Here is an 18,469-nt window from a genome sequence, read left to right as displayed (position 1 = left end):
GAAGTAGTACATAGTACATTGGTGTATAGTACGGTGGTGGAGAGTGCAACACTGCAGAGTAGAGTGTCAGTGCAGTGATGTAGAGTGGCACAGAGCAGTGGCGTAGAGTAAAGTGGTACAGAATAGAGGGCAGTGGCGTACAGTGCAGTTGTTTAGAGTGCATTGGCGCAGAGTGCAGTGGCATAGAGTGGCATGGGGTAGAGTTACATTGAGTGCAGTGGAGTAGAGTGGCATACAATAGAGTAGCAGAGAGTGCAGTAATGCAGAGTGGTGCAGTGTGATAGAGTGCAGAGTAGACTCATGGCATAGAGTGTAGTGGTGTAGAGTGGTTCAGAGTGGAGTATTGTAGAGCGGTGTAGAGTAGAGTATAGTGCCTAGAGTGCAGTGGCATAGAGTAGAGTGGTGTAGAGTGCAGAGTTGCAGAGTAGAGTGTCAGTGCAGTGGTGTAGAGTGGTACAGAGAACAGTGGCATAGAGTACAGCGGTGCAGAGTAAAGGGCAGTGCAGTTGTTTAGAGTGCACTGGTGTAGAGTGCAGTTGTATAGAGTGGCATTGGGCAGAGTAGAGTGGCATAGAATGCAGTGGAATAGAGTATATTGGTGCAAAATGCAGTAGTACAGAGCAGAGTGGTGTAGAGTATAGTGGCAGCCAGAGCAGTGTTGCAGAGTGTCAGCTTGCAGTGGTGTAGAGTGCATTGAACTAGAGTGCAGTGGTCAGAGTGGTATAGAGTACAGTGGCGTAGAATAGATTGTTTCAGAGTAGAGTGCAGTTGCATAGAGTGGAGAGGTGCGGGGTAGAGTGCAGTGGCATAGAATGCAGTGGCACAGAGTGCAGTGGCTTAAAGTAGATTATTTCACAGTAGAGTGAGGTGGCTTAGAGTGGAGAAGTGCAGGTTAGAGTGGAGTTGCATAAAGTGGCATAGAGTGTGATGGCATAGAGTAAAGTAGTGTAGAGTGCCGTGGCATAGAGTGCAGAGGTGCAGAGTAGATTAGAATGATGTACAGTGTATTGATGTAGAGTGCAGGGGCATAGAGTTGAGTGTTACAGAGTAAAGTGCATTAGCATAGAGTGTATTAGCTTAGAGTGCAGTGGCGTACAGTGCAGCGTTGCAGAGTGGCAGAGAGCGGAGTTGTGCGGATTAGATTGGTGTTGCCTAGACTGGAGTGGTATGGCATGCAGACGAGCAGAGTGCAGTGGTGTAGAGAGGCGCAAAGTGCGGTGGCTTAGAGGAGAATAGTACAGAGTAGAGAGGCATATTGTGAAGTAGCATAGAGAGCAGTGGCATAATGTGGAGTGGTTCCGAATGGAGAAGAGAACAGTGGCATGGAGTGGCGTAAAGTGGAGTGATACAGAGTAGGGTGAAGTGGTGTGGGGTGGTGCCGAGCAGAGTGGAGTGGAGCATGCATGGTGTGGTAACACACTGCCATTACAGACAACACATTTTTGATTGAAATGACCATTACATTTGCACAGATATACAGTTTTTCAAATCAAACTATATTGTGCACAGACGATGATGTGTGGAAATTGCATCACCTAATGCAATGATTTGTTTTAATCATGTAAAGGTATTTGTTTCCAGCACAGTTCAGAATTAACAAAAATGTGCTTGATTTGTACTTCTAATATATTCTGAAGTCTATTTAAATGTTGTCATGTGATAGAAAAAACTATTTTCTAACCCCAGTATCCAGCAAGATTGTTGCATAAATCCTCTCACTTTGAAGTCAGAGAAAGGAAAGTAAACACTAAGTTCCCACCGAAGACAGAGCCTGACATTTGACTTTGTTCTTTGAATGCACAGCAAATATGATAAGATAAGAACAAGATTTACAGGCCTGTTTACAGAAAGGGAGCACTCGGCAGGATACTGTAAATAAGGTTTTGGCACAGGAAGGGACGAATTCAAGCTGCATAGCCTAAAACAAATAAAGCCAGCAAATTGAAAGCAACAAATTGTAAGTTACAAACCACAAGGCCAATGGCAAGCAACGGGCAGAATGCATTCACAAGGAAGCACTATGAATTTACTTAAAGTGGCAGCTGTGGGATACCTTGTGGGGAAAGTCCAGTATTTTAGTCCATATCTTGCAGAGGTTTGGCTACATCAATCACCCAGGTAGTATGACAAGAAGACCTGGAGTGGTTTCCATGTTGCAGGATAGGTCTGTACACCCATTCTATCAGTTTGCCACCATTTCCTATGGTACAGAGCTTCTGGCACGCCTCTTGTAGGGTTAGTGCTAGGTAACAGACATGAAATAGGGCATTTAATGATTATTTAAGGTGGTTGTAAGTAAGGAGTTGACCGGGGTGAAGATGGTAGTCTGCCACAAGGGTTTGGAAATTTAGTAGCTCACTGTTCAGAAACAAAGTGCCCAATTTTAAGACACCTGCAACATGCCACTGATGGAGTTGCTCTGAGCACAGCCATCCTGTGCGAGTGGGAAGGCTTAACAAAGGTAGTGCAGGAGCATAGGGTTTCTTCGTGTCAGTGAGTTTACAGGTTCTGGCAAGGCAAGAGAAAGCCATGCATGATAACCCCGGATGGTGATCCATAGAATGGTCAGTAGGAAACGATGAGCAGTGCATTAAGCCTTCCTTAAAAGTCTTTACTGGTAAACCCCATCTCATGCAGGGAGGTGGGCAGAAGGCCAGTGAGCCACCCATTGGACATCTGCAGCTGAATAAAAAGAATTCTAAGTCCAGAAGATCTAATCCACCCGCAGTCACAGCTTTAGAGTGGAAAGAGCTCCCGATGGCGCCGCAGCGACCAAATCAGATGTGTGGCCTGTCTGAAGAAGGAATGAAGGACGAGCAGGGGAAGGTTTTCAAAATAATACTATCATTGGGGTAGCACACCATCTTCGCTAGTGCCACATGGCCTCTACATAAAGCAGAAGAGAAGACCAAAAAGCAAACTGGGCTTGGAGGGACCGTTCGCTCTGCCGAGATTTTCATCCTGGAAATCAGTGTAAGAATGGTAGATATTAATCACTAGTTATCAAAAGGTAACTGGCTCCCAGTTCAATCTGAGATCTAATTGTGTATGAAGGCGAAAACAGTGTCATATGTTAAAGAAACACTAATTAAATTTTAAAATTTGTAAATTTTGTTTGTGCAATTTACATCCCAAATATTTTGAAGATTCTATGTGTACTTGACACTTAGGGATAACTCAGATCTCTAGTTTGGCTTTTGCTCAATTTCAAAACCATATAAAGACATGGACTAAGCGGGCAATTGCCTTGCACAACCTTGCAAGGGGTCTGGCCCCTGTTCACCCTTCACAAGCACTAACAGCGAACCATTGCACCAGAAGAGTTTGCGAAGGTGGATGGGTGTTGATTGTTCAACCACTTGACAGTGCCCCTTCTGTTTCGCTCCTGTGTGCAGACAACTCCCCAGGTACCCAATACCTTCAAATAGTCTTGGTGGACCCATCTTGTCTGATTTTAGGAATTGTCCCACCTTGTTCTTCTCTTCTTTATTTATCCAGTTGTTAGCAACAACCCTTTGAATTACTTGCCGTGGATATCCCATTTGATCTCTATTTCATCCTACTCTTTTATTATCTTTGATTGGTAGTCCGGGCTCCCATTTCTGAGATAAATGTAGAGTCCCAAACATACACTCTAGTGCAGTGAGACTACAGACAAGTTATGGGTACATCACATCCTGTCATTAGGTGTGAGACTGTCACCCACACCATCTGCCCTGCCTCTTTAAAAAAAATTAGGTTGAAAGTCCATGGGCGGTTGGGGTAAGCCAGATGTTTTTGTTCAATTTGTTTAAACTAGCATAAGGTTAATTACCTTAATGTTTCCCAAACTGTTTGCCAGGGGTTTTGAAATGTTCAGAAACGTAATAAAAATGTTGCTGTTACTTTCTCTTCAGGAAAGATCGGGTAGATTTGGGTAGGGGTGATGGCCTTGCCGTGAAGGGAATTCATTTACTACTGAACAAGGACGTAATGTGACACCTGAATGTAGCATACCAGGAGGCAATCACAAAAGGTCCACAGTGAATAAATAGTGCTATTTTAAAAAATAGTAAATAAATGCACTGATAACATAGTGAGACATGGCCTCTCTTGGGTGTGTCTGTAAAACTGACGTTTGTTCTTTTTATTTTTGTCCTGAATTTTGACCCTTTGTCCTGAATTTTTGTCCTGAATTTTGACCCTTTGTCCTGAATTTTTTACAGTCCTGTCCAGAATTTGCCTCAATGCCAGGTGGTCACCCTAGGTCACAAGCAGCAGGGGCAATAATCAGTGTGTTCAACCAACGTACTCAAATGGCCAGTCCTGCATGTAAACATAATCAGAAGACCTTTCGGTCAGCTTTCTTCATTCTTTGGTCTGCTAAAATGTAATTGACATTTAACTTCCACCTACAATAGCATACACCATTGGGTATGGGCCAGCCCATTTCAGTCATTGGCTATTTTGTACTACGACAGACAGCATTTTTTCCAGATCACATGTATTTGTAAAAAATGTATATATTTAGTGCAAGTTACAGTAATTCAAAGCTAATAGATCTTTTGCTAACACCAGTAAGATTCCTATTTTACTGTGATTTGCATTAAACTTAAACTTGATTTCTGTACTTGTTCTAAGTACGTCTGCCTGCTAGCAAGCACCCATACTGTTCTATTAAATTTATATGCGATAATTAATTTTGTTCTTAAATTTTAACATTTTCATTGTCAGCTTGTGGCTGCCACTTTTGGCTGCAGCACTTCTTTTCTTCTTTTTATTTTTGTGGGGTATATGTTATATTAAACAATTTGCAAAGTGCAACAATTACACTGAGGGTTGCCCTGGTGAGAGAGCGAATCAGCACAACAGTAGAAGAATCCAAAGATAAAAGTGACCAGGGCTCCAGAAGAGCCCCAGTTGTTCAACATCCAGTCTTTTAAGGCTTTCCCAAAGTGTAGTAAAAGGGATGGTCTGCAGGGCTGCAGGAAGCTCATTCCACAGTTTTGTCTACTCTAACTGGAAAAGCTATGTCCCCCGAATAACTACGCTTTGTTTTAGGTGAAACCAGCAGTCGAGTCACCAAGAGGCGTAAGCAATGTGTCTGAATGTAATTATGGAACTTTTGTGATAGTCTGGTCCAATTCCATGGGCCGCATTAAATACATAGCAGAGTATATTTGAAGGCCACTCCTTTTACAACCAGGACCCAGCAGAGTTAAAACGTGAAAGCCCTTGTGCCATTCTGGCAGTTGCATTTTGTATCCTCTGCAATTTCCTCATTAGCCCCATGTCCATCCCCCCAAAAAAAGTGAATCGCCTTTCCAGGCGACTAAGTATGGTCTCCAGGATCAGTAGCCGATTCACATTCTTCATAAGAAAGGGCATAATTTTCTTAAGCACCTTTAGCAGGAAGAAGCAGGTTAAGGCAGCCTGTTTCACCTGTCCAAATAAGGACACTTCCAGTTGCAGATTTTATATTGCCCCATCAGGAATAGGGCGGACAGACCAGGAGCGGGCCAGAAATTGTGTGGTAACAGTCTTCGAGTGCGAGAGTGTTCAAACCAGAGTACCCCCGTTTTATCAGAGTTGAACTTTAAATATTTTTTTTTATAGCCAAACTGAAACCGTTGTCTTGCATTGCTGGAAGGTTAAAAAAGGGGTCAGTGACCAACTTCCCCATCTTAATGATTAGCTGAGCATAATACATTCACCGCAGGCTAAAAGATTGAATAAACTTTACCAACGGACATATATAAATATTAGAGTCGGGCTGAGCGCAGACCCTGGGGGGACTGCTTGTATCAAGGTCTTGCAGTCTGCCACGTTGAGTCCTATTCCTTTACTAGGATCTACACCAATCTAAGGCCTTTTCTTTATTCGCAGTTTGTTGCGCCTGGCAAGGATTATACAATAGAAGGCCGTATCGAACGCTGCCAACAGAGAAAGTAGTACCAGGGCTGACGGCTTGGCTTGGTCTGTTAGCATACATAGGTCATCCACCGCAGCCAGAAGGGCTCCCTGTGTGCTATAAAAGGGGCAGATCCCGATTGGACTGAATCTAGAGTTTTGCAGTTTGCCAATCTCTCAGACAGGAGTTGGTTAATGTGCCTTTCAAGAATATTGATAGAGAAAGGTAGCAGGGATATGGGGTGAAAGTTAGTACTGCAAGGTCAGACTTAGGTTTTTTTTTTATAACAAGGGTTCTATCAGTCCTTTTTTCTAAACATGAGTAACAAGTCCAGTGGATAAAGAGCTATTGCACACTTCCAGCAGTGGAGGTCACAGTACTTCCAATGCCGCTTTCCAAAGCAGAGGGGGCAAGGGATCTAAAGGAGATCCTGACTTACTTATGTATTTATTTATTTATTTGTGGCGTTTTATAAAGCGTGAACATGACCCATCTTGGTATCAGAGTACTGTACAAACAGCAGTCAGATCATACATAAATGGGAGCAATGTAAACACAAAAACAGACACAGTAATCCATTGCGGCTTGTAGATCCATGATCCAAAAGGAGTCCACATGAAAATGATCAAGTATGGTGATTAAGAATAACTAGTGGAGAAGCCCATTGATCAGAAGTTTTTTTACTTTTTTTTTTTTTTTCAATATAGAGTAGGGGTTTGTCCTAGTTTCTGGTGGTAGCGTGTTCCAGAGAAGGAGCGGGTGTTTGTCGTCTTCTTTTTTTTTTTTTTTTTTTTTTTTACTTCTGTGGTTTCAGCAGAAGGGAGTTAGAGCTTCTTGAGGAGCGACTACCACCAGCTAGTTCAAGTTTTTTGGACAGGTAGCCTGGTGTGTTGGCTTCAGTGATGTGCTAATGGAAATTAATTGCGCCCAAGACAGCCCAAGACAGCAATGCCCTGTGGTCCGGAGGGATGTTCTGGTTAGTACTGTCTATTCTATAGAGCACCCTGTTGTCCTCCTGCCCATCCTAATCCATCCTGTCAGCTGGAATAGTCTCATCTGGGTCCATCCGGGTCAGCGCGGAGGGGTAGGAGAGTCAAGGATGACTGAAATCTTTCTTTCAAAGAATTCAGACAATTTGACGGCTAGCTCTTCAGTGTTATTCCTTGTGTTTACTGCACATTTAGGTGACCAAAAGCCTCTCACAATTTGGAACATTTCCTTTGTGTAATTTTCTGCCCCCAGAATGTTGGTAATGTAGAATTCACTAGCTGCTAATTTCTTATCATTCTTAAAATCCTGTCTCAGATAATGCCTTGCCGAGCTAGAGTATTTAGTACGCCAATGGTCTTCCAGTTTTTTTCAGCCCGTTTAGCCTCTCTTAAAAGTGACGTGTACCAGGGAACAGACCTCCAGGGCCAATCCTGGACATCTTATAGGCTCAGATTCCCTCAGCGTCTGCACAAATTTCTTAATGGCTAATTTAGTCCATTGGCGTTTCCCCGGAAGTGTGGTCAAGGAATTAATCTAAAATGGTATCAGTGAGTGATGGTGCATACTTGTGGGATGCCCTCCCTAGAGTAGAGGCAGTCAGCAGGTACAAATATTATATCCAACGTATGGCCTTTAATAGGAGTAGGGCCCCTGAATACGATATCCAATTCAAAAGCTGCCATGTTATCAATCTATCGGCTAACTGGCTCAAAGGAGGGTCCGCTCACAAGTCAAGAAATTCCCCAAGGCTATAAAGGAGGCGTAGGTCAAGGAATGAGGTAGGATCAAGTCAAAGAACGTGTGAATGAAGGCATCCGCCGGACCCGGACACTCACACAAAAATAGAAGACTGAGCACTCGACACTAACAAAGCCCCACCCCCATAAAAAAGGCAAGTAGAGCAGCAGCGGAGGAACTGTTTTAAAAACGAGCTAAATCTATTTTTTAAAGAGCGAAAAACACATGGGACAAGCAGCAGCACCCTATTGGTGACGATTCAAATTAAAAGCTCTGTGCGTTCCAAGGCCAGGCATATTGGCTTTGCCAGTGGTTGTTTAGTTTGTAATTTCGTTACCTTTTCTACGGTTTCCTGGTGCATTCTAGTCGTAGTTACTGGTAACAAATTGCAGTTTGTGACAGAATACCATTACCCTGATTATTCTACTATTCCCTATCAGATCAACTAAACCCACAGCCCTATACGGTCCTGTTATGCAGCAAAATATTGTAAATCCTCCCGTTGCTATGTTTGCCTGCATGTCATATTTACTTGAAAGACAACGAAAACTGGAAAAGAAACTTAGGCATGGACTGCCCTCTTGTGGCATACTGTAATATAACTGATGTATTGGTCGTGCACTTAAAACTTAACAGCGGCGTCTGACAGTTATTTAAAAAAAGCACTCCTGTTTTTGGAGTGAAGACGAAAAATGTCTCACGCAAATCCAGTGTCAAGGATCAAAGGCAAGTTTATAGAAGAAATAATATAGGGTCCCTCAAAGCAGCCTGCACACCATAGGTCGCCCGGCTCCAAATGACCAAGACGAGCGCTACTGCTGTTCACCCTCAGGCAAACTGTGCGAGAAGGCAGAACCAATTGCAAACGGAGCGTGACTGCAATAACGTATAACAACTTTCTAAACAATACATGTAGAAACTAAATAAAAAGAGCTCGTGAAAGCATGCTTACCAACATACAGCTCGTCTCCCCGCAAAAAAACAAACCAAAATACATATTCAATGCACACGTCTTAAATGTGCTTGGAACTATGGCCTGTTTATTACGAGGTTCAGACCAGAGCATTTTGGCAAAATAATTACTCATACTTCCCCCGTCATTGATTACGCATGGATCAGCTGACATTACGCCCTGACCAGAATTCCTTGAATCCATATCCTTACCACACGTTGTAAACTGTCCTTACAGGTGAATCATTACGTCACGTCACCTTAACGTCAGGCACTGACCAGTCATTTAAAGTGGCTTCATTGCTGTTCCCTAAAGTTTGCAAAAAATAATGGCTAAAAAGCTTGAATTAATCTCAACCTCTGATAATTGCTCGGGGCTCCCAGACCATTGTTATTTTGAACACCATACCGCCTCAGTCTGTACCCAACCATGTGTAAATCCGTGCTGACCCTGCTCCAATGGGAACAGTCCAGGACAGGTCATTGCTTTTCCCTGCGCTCATAATCATTGGATGACGACTGGACTCCACCTATTTTGTTCCTCCATGGTTTCCATTCAATAACATTTCGTGACACTTTCTCTACCTTAACCGGTTCGCTGCATTTTGATTCGCCTTCGACAAGCTCCCACATGTTTTTAGTTATACAAACGCCACTTGCAGTGCATTTGTACTTTCTAACAACCTAACACCGAGTCTTTCTTGCTTCGAGACCGTTCCTCACTTGTTCTGGTCCCATCACACTCAAGCATGCCGCCTAGAACAGCAACTACTCATTCTTGATCATTATCATCTTTGCCTCCCAGTACCAATGTTTAACAATTGTGACAATCAGCTGGAGTATTATTTCCACGTGAAATGTATTTAATTGCAAAATTGTAGTCTGGTAGCTTCGAGATAAGAAGTACTAATTTAGAAGAACCTTTCCTACTCCATTGCTATACATCATGTATACTAATGCCTTGTAGCCAGTATAAAGTTCAAAATTAGTTTCCCCAAGTAAAATCTCGGTTTCTCGACCGCCCACCCACATCCTAATGCTTCTGCACAACTTAACATTTGTTAAATAAATGCCAGCGTTCTTAATATTAATATTTTGCCACATAGCAGCACCTACACTTGTAGCTCTTGTGTCCTCTTTTACAGAACCTTTGACTCTGTACAGTGCTGTTGCAGACAGGATCATCTCTTTCAAATGTCCAAATGCAACTTCTTGCTCTTGACCCCATTCAGACGTCTTCCCCTTCTTCATTATGATCCCAAGGAATTTTCCACAGTAGTAGGGTAACCACATACAGATCGTGCATAATGCTCATTCACATTGGGAAAGGGACACAATGCATCTTTATCTTTTTGCGTTAGCACACTTTTGATGGTATCCAATAGGTCATCCTTAGTTTTAATACCCCTGCTGGTGGGAGCAGGTCCCAAATAATCTACGGATTGTACTAAGAACCTGCATTTTTCTCTCATGATTGTCATATATGTCTGTTCTAGAATATGGAACACCTCCCATAACATTTCATTGTGCTGTTCTTGTGTGACAAAGATAAGAATATGGTCCTAAAATTTCTGTGTACTTGTACTCCTGATATTGGCAGATAATGTGTCCATCAACTTCTGGAATAGCTGCGGCTAAAGCAAGTCGAAGGGGCAGCTTGAATATCTTTCTGTGCCAAATAGGGTAGTGGATGCTGAAAGGCTTATGTATTAGACCTTTACTTTACATTTAGGGTCATAACTATTCACAGTGCTCAACGTGACCTAAGGCGCTGATTCTTTGAAGAGTGTCATCCACTTCAGCATCAGCACATTTAATCCTCAAAGTATTATCACTCAAGGACGACCTGCTTGCACCTTGAAAGTGCCCAGCCGTTTTGCATTTATTGCACTTTTTACCCATAGCAACACAAGTGCTCAGATTGCCTAGGTGACCTCTTGAAGTGTACCTGAAACAAGAAACATTAGAATCCCTTTTGCCATATTTCTTTTGCAGTTCTCTCTTTCAAGTAAGTTACATTCATTCTCTCTTCACTAATACCACACACCCCACCACAATCATGCCACTGACTTAGATGAATTTTCTATTTGATAGGTCTGTAACTTCTAATTTAGGGGTTCTGCAACCTAATAAAATTTCTTGAAGTTTCCTTAAGTAACAATCGAGTAGAAATTGATCTCTGAGGTATGTTTCCACTTAATCTCCATATTCACAAGTTGTGATAAACATTCATAATTATGCGATGCCCTCATCTACTGTTTTGTTACTGTTTTGAAGAGATAATTTAAACCCTTCAGGATGACTGAAAGTAATCTGCTCTTCTGTCGTTTTGTGAGACATTGTGGGTCACATTAGACCAAGGAGACAGAGCTGTGTTAATTCACTGGGTAGTTAAGGCAAGTGTTTTCTTGTTGCGCTTGTTTCTTACAGCTGTGAGTTAGGCTGTGTAACTCTCCTCCTTCCATTCTCCGTTGGGTTGTCTTAGCTGTGGAGTTCCTCAGGGTTAATGCGTGATCCACTCACTAATGATATTCTTTCCCCGATGGCTAAGCTGTTTCAGACCTTTTTTAAACATGTCTCATATGCTGATGACACCTAGATTATCATGACCTTCAATAAAGAGATCCAGTCTAGTTTGGACAATTTTAGATTTTGAATGTCCAGGTGGCTTCATGGATGACTGCTCTCTTAACCAGACTGATGTACTCTTTGTAGGTACTCATTGAAGCTGGTGGCTCAGCAAATTGGGACAGCTCCCCACTTGCATGTGCAAAAATGTAGGAGTAACCTCTCTGTCCTGACGTAAGTCAGAAAAGTCACTTATACTTGTTTCTGTTACTTCCTGAAATTACGTAAAGTTTCACCCCTCCTTCCAGTAGAACACTAACGATATGTAGTTCAGTCAGTGATTTTGTCATGCCTAGAATACTGCAACTCTCTTTATTACGACCTTCCAGTCACTTTACATATTAGACACCAGTTGATCCAGAACATTGCTGGTGGATTTTTACTAGGTTTTCCCTTGCACAACTGCATTTCTGGACATCTTCAAGTGCTACAGGGCTTATGGTGCACACGTGTGCTGGCTCTGAAAGTGCTGTGTATCTTCATAGAGTATTCTCAAGGGACTTCCGGACATAAGGAGCCATATTACTCCTTACCGACCCTCCCGCACTTTAATATCAGCATTTGAATTTTTCATCACTATTTTTAGAATAAAAAAAAACAGATTGGGAGGGTGATCTTTCTGCTACAATCCCTAAAAAGTCTGGAATGAAATCTCGCTGTGTGTAAGATCTGATTCCAGTTATTTGTCTTTCAGGAAAAACTATATCTTGTTGTTCACTTCAATTTGATTGCAGCCTTATTTTTCTTTAAGATTGACAGAGTATGTGATGCACTTTATTACCCTCCCATGCTCAAATTAAAATAAACTGGCGTTCTGCTGTTTAACCCACACCACCCTCTCTTGACTCCTTTACACGTCCCCTGCGTAATATAAAAAATATACATACCTGGCCTACCACACAACCCCACCATCTGCTCTATATCAAAGAGCAAAACAATCACCTTGCGGACAGGCTGCCTGAGAGCTGTGTCAGCACAGCTTTAAAACCCCTCCACCAGAGTCAGGAGTAGGTGGGCGGACTGCCAGCCACCATGCTCCTGCTTACCTCAGGTCTCTGGAGGTCCGGGTGAGACAGAAGAAGCAAGAGCTTCGTATGACAACACAGCAGGGGCAACAATTGTGTTTTCCACTGCTGGGACTTAGTAGCAGTGAATAACCGGATTCAGAATCTCATATTTATGCTTGGCTGTGAGAGCTGTAGCAGGCCTTCTCGCTTTTGTATTAACCAATTGTTTTGCCACAGGCATCAGGCAGGAGACAACATTAAGTGCTCAGATGTGATTTACTAAAGTCTTCCAAAGAGTCAACACACAACATCCTCTCAGTAGTTGCTTTGTACTCGAATTGTGCATGTAACCTAGATTCTGGAACGCGCTCCGTAAGATACTGCACAGGGAACTTTAAATATAAAGTTATAAGAACACATCAAACAGCAAGATTTAAAACCTTGACATGCGCATATAACACTCCTCCCCTGTAATTAAAAGAAAAAAATACAAACCAAAATACTTTGGTCTCTAGACATGTCTCTTAATAGGAGTGTTCACCACCCATCCCCAGGTTGACATGGCGACCCTTTAATTTCTGCACTTTATTGTACTAGCCTTAGGTTTTCCATTATTCCCAGCACTTAACATACGAGCTCCAGACAAATTTGCAGGTACCCCACCATGCACTGTTCCTCTGGGACACTCATGATGCCTTTTTCACTCCCAAAGGTTTTCTCACGTGTATATCACCTACCACAAAATCTACTTGCTTCACGCTGTGAAGGACATTATAATGCAACTTGCTGTTCTTTTGTAACTCATCTACTTGTACTGAACCTCCCCTGAGGGGGAGTAACGGCCATCAACCTGTGACTTCTGAACTACCTACCCAGAAGACTACTTGGTAACAGTATCCCTCCCACACGACATCCAAAAAAAGAGTGATACCCATCGTCAACTATGGAGCCTGATAAGTCCACAAAGGATCAAACAGCCTTGCTCTCAACTGAATCCAAATTTGAAGCAAACTGTATAGTTTTTTTAACACGTGATTCACTCTTTACGCCATCCCTTTCCTCTGTGGACTAAATAGCACTTTGGTCAAGTGTTTGATGCCCAGTGACTTCAGGAACTGCTCCATTTGGTGAAATTTAAACAGGACTCCTTTACCGGTAACCAAAACGTGGGGGGCTTTCTCTTTAAACATTTGCATACAGTACACCCATTTCAAATGATAATGCATGATCACCAAAATGTATCTCAAATCTCCTCTCCAGTGATGCAATGCCCTAATTCCATGTCCAGTTTCTCTTAGGGAAAACTAGGAAACTCTACCTGGTGTGTTGTGTGCACTGTGAGACATAACTGATTTTCTTCATGCCACACATGAGGTCTCCGAAGTGTCCAATTCATTGTCTGTCCCAGGCCACCAGTAATACATTATTAATCTCTTCTTGGTACCAGTTACCCTTAAATGGCCTTGATGAGCAAATCTGATCAATCATATTTTAAATCATCTAGAGGAACTCACTTGTTGGCTTTGATGACCAAACTTTCCTCAACATACAACTGCTTTGTGTGCCAATATGCCCCTTGTGGAAGAGCAGAATGCTATCACTTACAGTACAACCAGCTGATACATAGATGATAAGAGAAACAGATAAAAACAAAAGGTCTTGGTTAATGCCAGACCTAATTAGAGGCCCTATTCTTAAAGAAAATCACAAAGTGTGCAGATGGTATATGTCTTTGCATTAGTGCAGAATTATGGCTTTCATGAATTCACAAGACTTTACAGAAGTAGACCAAAAAATAGTATTCCTGGAAAATATTTGTGATTTGTATTTTAGCAGAAGCGAATATGCATGTGTAGATTTTCTCATGCGAAAATCTGTTGAGCATTTTACAAGCTCACCTTCCCTCCAACCATTTTTCCAGACGCTGGAAAAATTATAATTTCTGAAGCAGGTATCGTATTAAATTCCACACCCCTGCATGCCCCCCCCCCCCAAGGAATTGTAACATTTATTGGTCATGCATGCTTTGGGGATAACCTCCCTGTTCTAATATGCAACGTTTTAGTGGAAATAACCCATCATATTTATCTCGAAAATCTATTTTGTGAATGTCTGGTGGTAATAATGACTTTTGTAGCCAATTCTCCTTATACAATTTGTCCGCCACAATTGTGATAGGCAAACTGGAGTCAATAGTCACTCACGGCTCTGTCATCAAATCTTGTCACAAGCATTTTCACCTTTACTTTTGTTGCCCCTTTGATCTTCCACCATCTTGAGCGACAGTATTCACTTCATCCTTGTCATCTGCCTTATTACTTTGTTGTACATTGACCAAAACCACTTTTTGCACATTGCAACACATTCTGGCAAACTGGCCTATTTTCTTGCACTTCACGCATGCCTTAGCCACTGCTAGACAGAAGTTTTACTTGGGCACATGGTTGAGTGATGCACACCTTTAACCTGTTCCATTGTTGTTGTCCTCCACTTTTCTCCTATCTTCTACTGTCAATTGGTGTGTATATTCTGTTCCTAACCTTGATGGAGACCGCACCTACTGACTCTGATTTCCAGTTGAACTTGTTTTTTATGCTAGTTCCTTTGATACAAAAATAGACCTCTTGATGCCCATGGCTAATTCTAATGTTTCTTTGAGCATTGGATTCCTACAACACACCAGTCTCTTCTGTATTCTGCTATCGTAACAGTTGATTATTAACTGGTTTCCAGTGTGCTTTCAAATTCCTACGTGGATGCTACAATCCTCAATTCTGATAAAAGACTGCTGATTGATTTACGCTGTTGTTGTCTATGTGTGAAGAACCTATGTGTCTCCAATCTTAAGCTTGAATCTTCCATAAAATGATCCTCCAATCCTTTCACTGCTTCTGTTATACATTCCACTCATTAGGCAAAGAAGCTGGTGGAACTCTTCTTGTGTGGATGATCAAATATCCTCTGTTCTGTGCCTAGACCATTATAGAGCATCAACCTTCTCCTGAAAGGTCAAACCTGACCAAATGTCCTGTATCACTGGGTTCATTTAATTCTGGTAAAACCGGCTGAAGGCAGAAATAAAGTTGGCAAGTTGGTCTTCTGCATCAGATGACGACCGAAATCTCTGTAGTGTGAAGAGTGGCTTAAAGTAACTTTGCTTGTCATTTGTTTGTGTTGTGGTCCCCTTATTATTTTTGCAGTTTACCCTGGCTGTCCTTTAGATGTTTTTTCAGAGCTTAAAATTTTTAAATGTATCCACCTTACATGCCTTTTCTGTTTTACTGTACAATGCAGTCTTTGTCAGACGTCACTTGAATGCTGTTCATACATTTGGCAACAGCCTCTCCATTGCCTAGCAATTCCTGTGGACTGGCTTAAAACATCCTGAAACTTACACAGCCAATAAGATATGATGTTGTAAGTGATCAGGTTCTCACTAAATCAAATTTGGTTGGCTGTACCTCCTGCACCAATCAAGCTGATCTGCTGAAGGAACAGACTCAGGAAGCCAAGATCATGTGGTACTCTAGCACTCATGCGTGAGCCTGCACTCTCTTTATGTTCATCCTTCCTACATTCCTTATCTGCGACTGTAGACACCTCCTCCAAGCCAGGGGGATCGTAGTGGATCTTTGCTTCAATGCGCTGTTTACGCCCTCCCAATATCAGTTAGAAAGTGCAGCACAAATCTCTCTGCACAATAAAGCAGTCACCTGCATACTAGTGCTGGCTTTCCCTCTCAGCAAGGTTGAATCCAAGAATTGTCACCAAAATATGTTGGATCGTAGGTAACAGGTAGCACTCAGTTTTCTAGAGAGCCAGCACACAACATCCTCTCTGAGGTCACTCCTGTCCATGAACACTGGAGTCTGAAACATCCTCTAAAAGATGTTGTTCTAGAACGTTAAACATGAAGGTAAAATAACACATCAGGCAACAAGTTTTAAATCCATGAATTGCACATAAAACACCTATGTACATTCAATTACAAACCTCTTCATTTTGTAGCTGAATAAAACTGTACTTTTCAGACTGATTTTGAATAACTCCATGTTTCGAGTTCACCCCCTCAGTGACCAGTGTAAAGCATTAACACAAAGGCTTAAACACAGTGGAGCAATATCACTTCATCCTCCATTTTTATCTCACAGAGTAACTGCTTGAAGTGTGAACTCTAGAGGTCTAGGAGTTTACCAGCAAACCTGAACCTTCATAACAGATATTCTGAAAAAAATAACTGCCATTGATGTTGATACGTTCATCGATCTGGATACACTCAGGGTTTACATTTAGGGCCAGATAATTCCATATGTTTTGACATTCCTGCAATTATGAAACAACTTTCTCACAAGAAGCAAAATTACAAGGCTAATGAAGACGAACTTTACTAAGCCGAACTCACGATGTATCCTGAAAATAATTTAAAAAAGATATCCAAAGGCATAGGCTGAATTAATGAGGGCTTTGGAGAGGCTGCCGTCTTCAGGAAAGATTCATATCAAGGGCTAACCGAGGTCCTTTAAATCCAGCACCAATTTCAGTTGAAATTATGGACACTTAGGCAGAGCTCCCTGAGATCTTTAGGAAATATTGCGTTCACTTGTACTCCTCCGTGCTGCATTACGCTTCTCTCTGATTGACTACTTTGTGCATTGTTCTCCCATTGCCGGCTGAGGTAAAGACCCTAGAATGTAACACCCCTATCATTCCTTTTGGAAATTATGGAGGTGGTGGTTTTATCGTCCCCAGATAAAACATAGGCATCTGTTCATAGAAACTAGCAGAATTCCTTCCTGACATATTCAATACAATTGAAAAGCATGCATTATTACAGGGCTATCTCAAGGTTTATTTTTTATTTTTTTTACAAAATGCATGTTTCTTCCCTTCCAGCTTCAACGCATTTGAATGATTTGCTTCATTCATAGAGTAGGGATTTCAGTCTATTCACATATTCTATTTTTTCTTTCTGGCTATTTAACAGAAATAGGTAGGGTTATGATTGAGGAGATGTCACAAATCAGCCTGCTAAGCGAGAGGCGCTTCTCCTGAAAACTGTTTCAGTGTACATATTGTATTCCTTGGTTATTACATGTCTCTTGAAATAACTACACAAACTATGATTCTGGCGTACCTCCGGGGCAACAGAGCCTTTCCCCAGCTCCCACCGCTGAAACACACAGTGCCTGATGTATGAAAAGGATATTTAGTCATTCTTAAATTACCGCAAATACCTGATCGCAAACTAAATATAATTATCGTACCTGTCCCATAGGCAAATAACACTTTCTAAGCATTTATTGTTTTTAAATACTGAATTAGAATTTGCAGATCAGTAATGATTCACAAACTGCCACTGTTCCATAGGCAGCAACAAGAGTTGACCTCGCCCATTTCATGTAGTGCATTTTCTTTCAGCAGCACAGCATCAAGCGAACTTCTCTCTCAGCACGGGACTATATGTGAGCACCATGTGCAGCCAGGAGTCACAAGACCAAGAGACTGAAATACTTGTAAAGGAGTGTGTCTCTGGATTTGATAACTTATTTGGAAAATCATTCATGTTTGTTCCTGAGGATGAGGTGGGCAGGGAGAGGAAACGTATATGATTATGGTTTGCTCCTTAAAATTAGTTGTTAGTGACATCATCCATGTGTGCACATCTCTCCGCAGCTCTTGTATCATAAGGTCTTGGAGGTGGTAACCGAGGTAGATTTTCTACATTTTCTACATCAGATTCGCCAGTGGCAGGGTCCGTTTGGATTCTCCTAAGGGATGCTAAATTATGCCACATAACACAGGTGGCAATGATCAGCAGCACATTTCTGGATCATACTCTAAAGCATCCCTACCTTTGTTCAGACATTCGATATTCGAATCTACCTTTAAGTAAACCAGATGTCCACTCAATAATACTCCTTGTTTGTTTATAAGCAGCATTGTAAATCTCCATTGACTAGGTGTTTGAGGTTGAAACTACGAAGTCAAGATCAGTTGTCTAAATGCATATGCACTTTCACCTGAAATGTAATACATTTGTTTTAGAATTAAAAAATACCAAAATGTGGCCTCCGACTCAAATCTCTCCTGTTGCTAGTTGCTCATATTGTCCACAGCATCTAAAAATGTAAAAATCATAAATGCCTCCAGGGTGTCAAGCAACTGGATTTGTGATCAGAGATATGCCATCCCACACTTCTTGGTATTTAATGAATGTTGACTCTTTCTGTTCCGATATACATAGTCAGTTTCGGGGGGGGGGGGG

General features: G+C 41.8%; 1 protein-coding gene across 4 annotated transcripts in view; it reads left to right on the top strand.

The window, feature by feature from the left end:
- CEP112 (centrosomal protein 112) overlaps nt 1–18,469 on the top strand; it is a 1,991,189-nt gene that overhangs the window by 23,409 nt on the left and 1,949,311 nt on the right. The gene's annotated exons all lie outside the window — the stretch shown is intronic.

This window comes from Pleurodeles waltl, chromosome 7 (genome assembly GCF_031143425.1).
Source record: "Pleurodeles waltl isolate 20211129_DDA chromosome 7, aPleWal1.hap1.20221129, whole genome shotgun sequence".
Classification (NCBI taxonomy): Eukaryota; Metazoa; Chordata; class Amphibia; order Caudata; family Salamandridae; genus Pleurodeles; species Pleurodeles waltl.
Note: the sequence above shows the minus strand (reverse complement) of the source record. Positions and strands in the feature narration are given on the sequence as shown.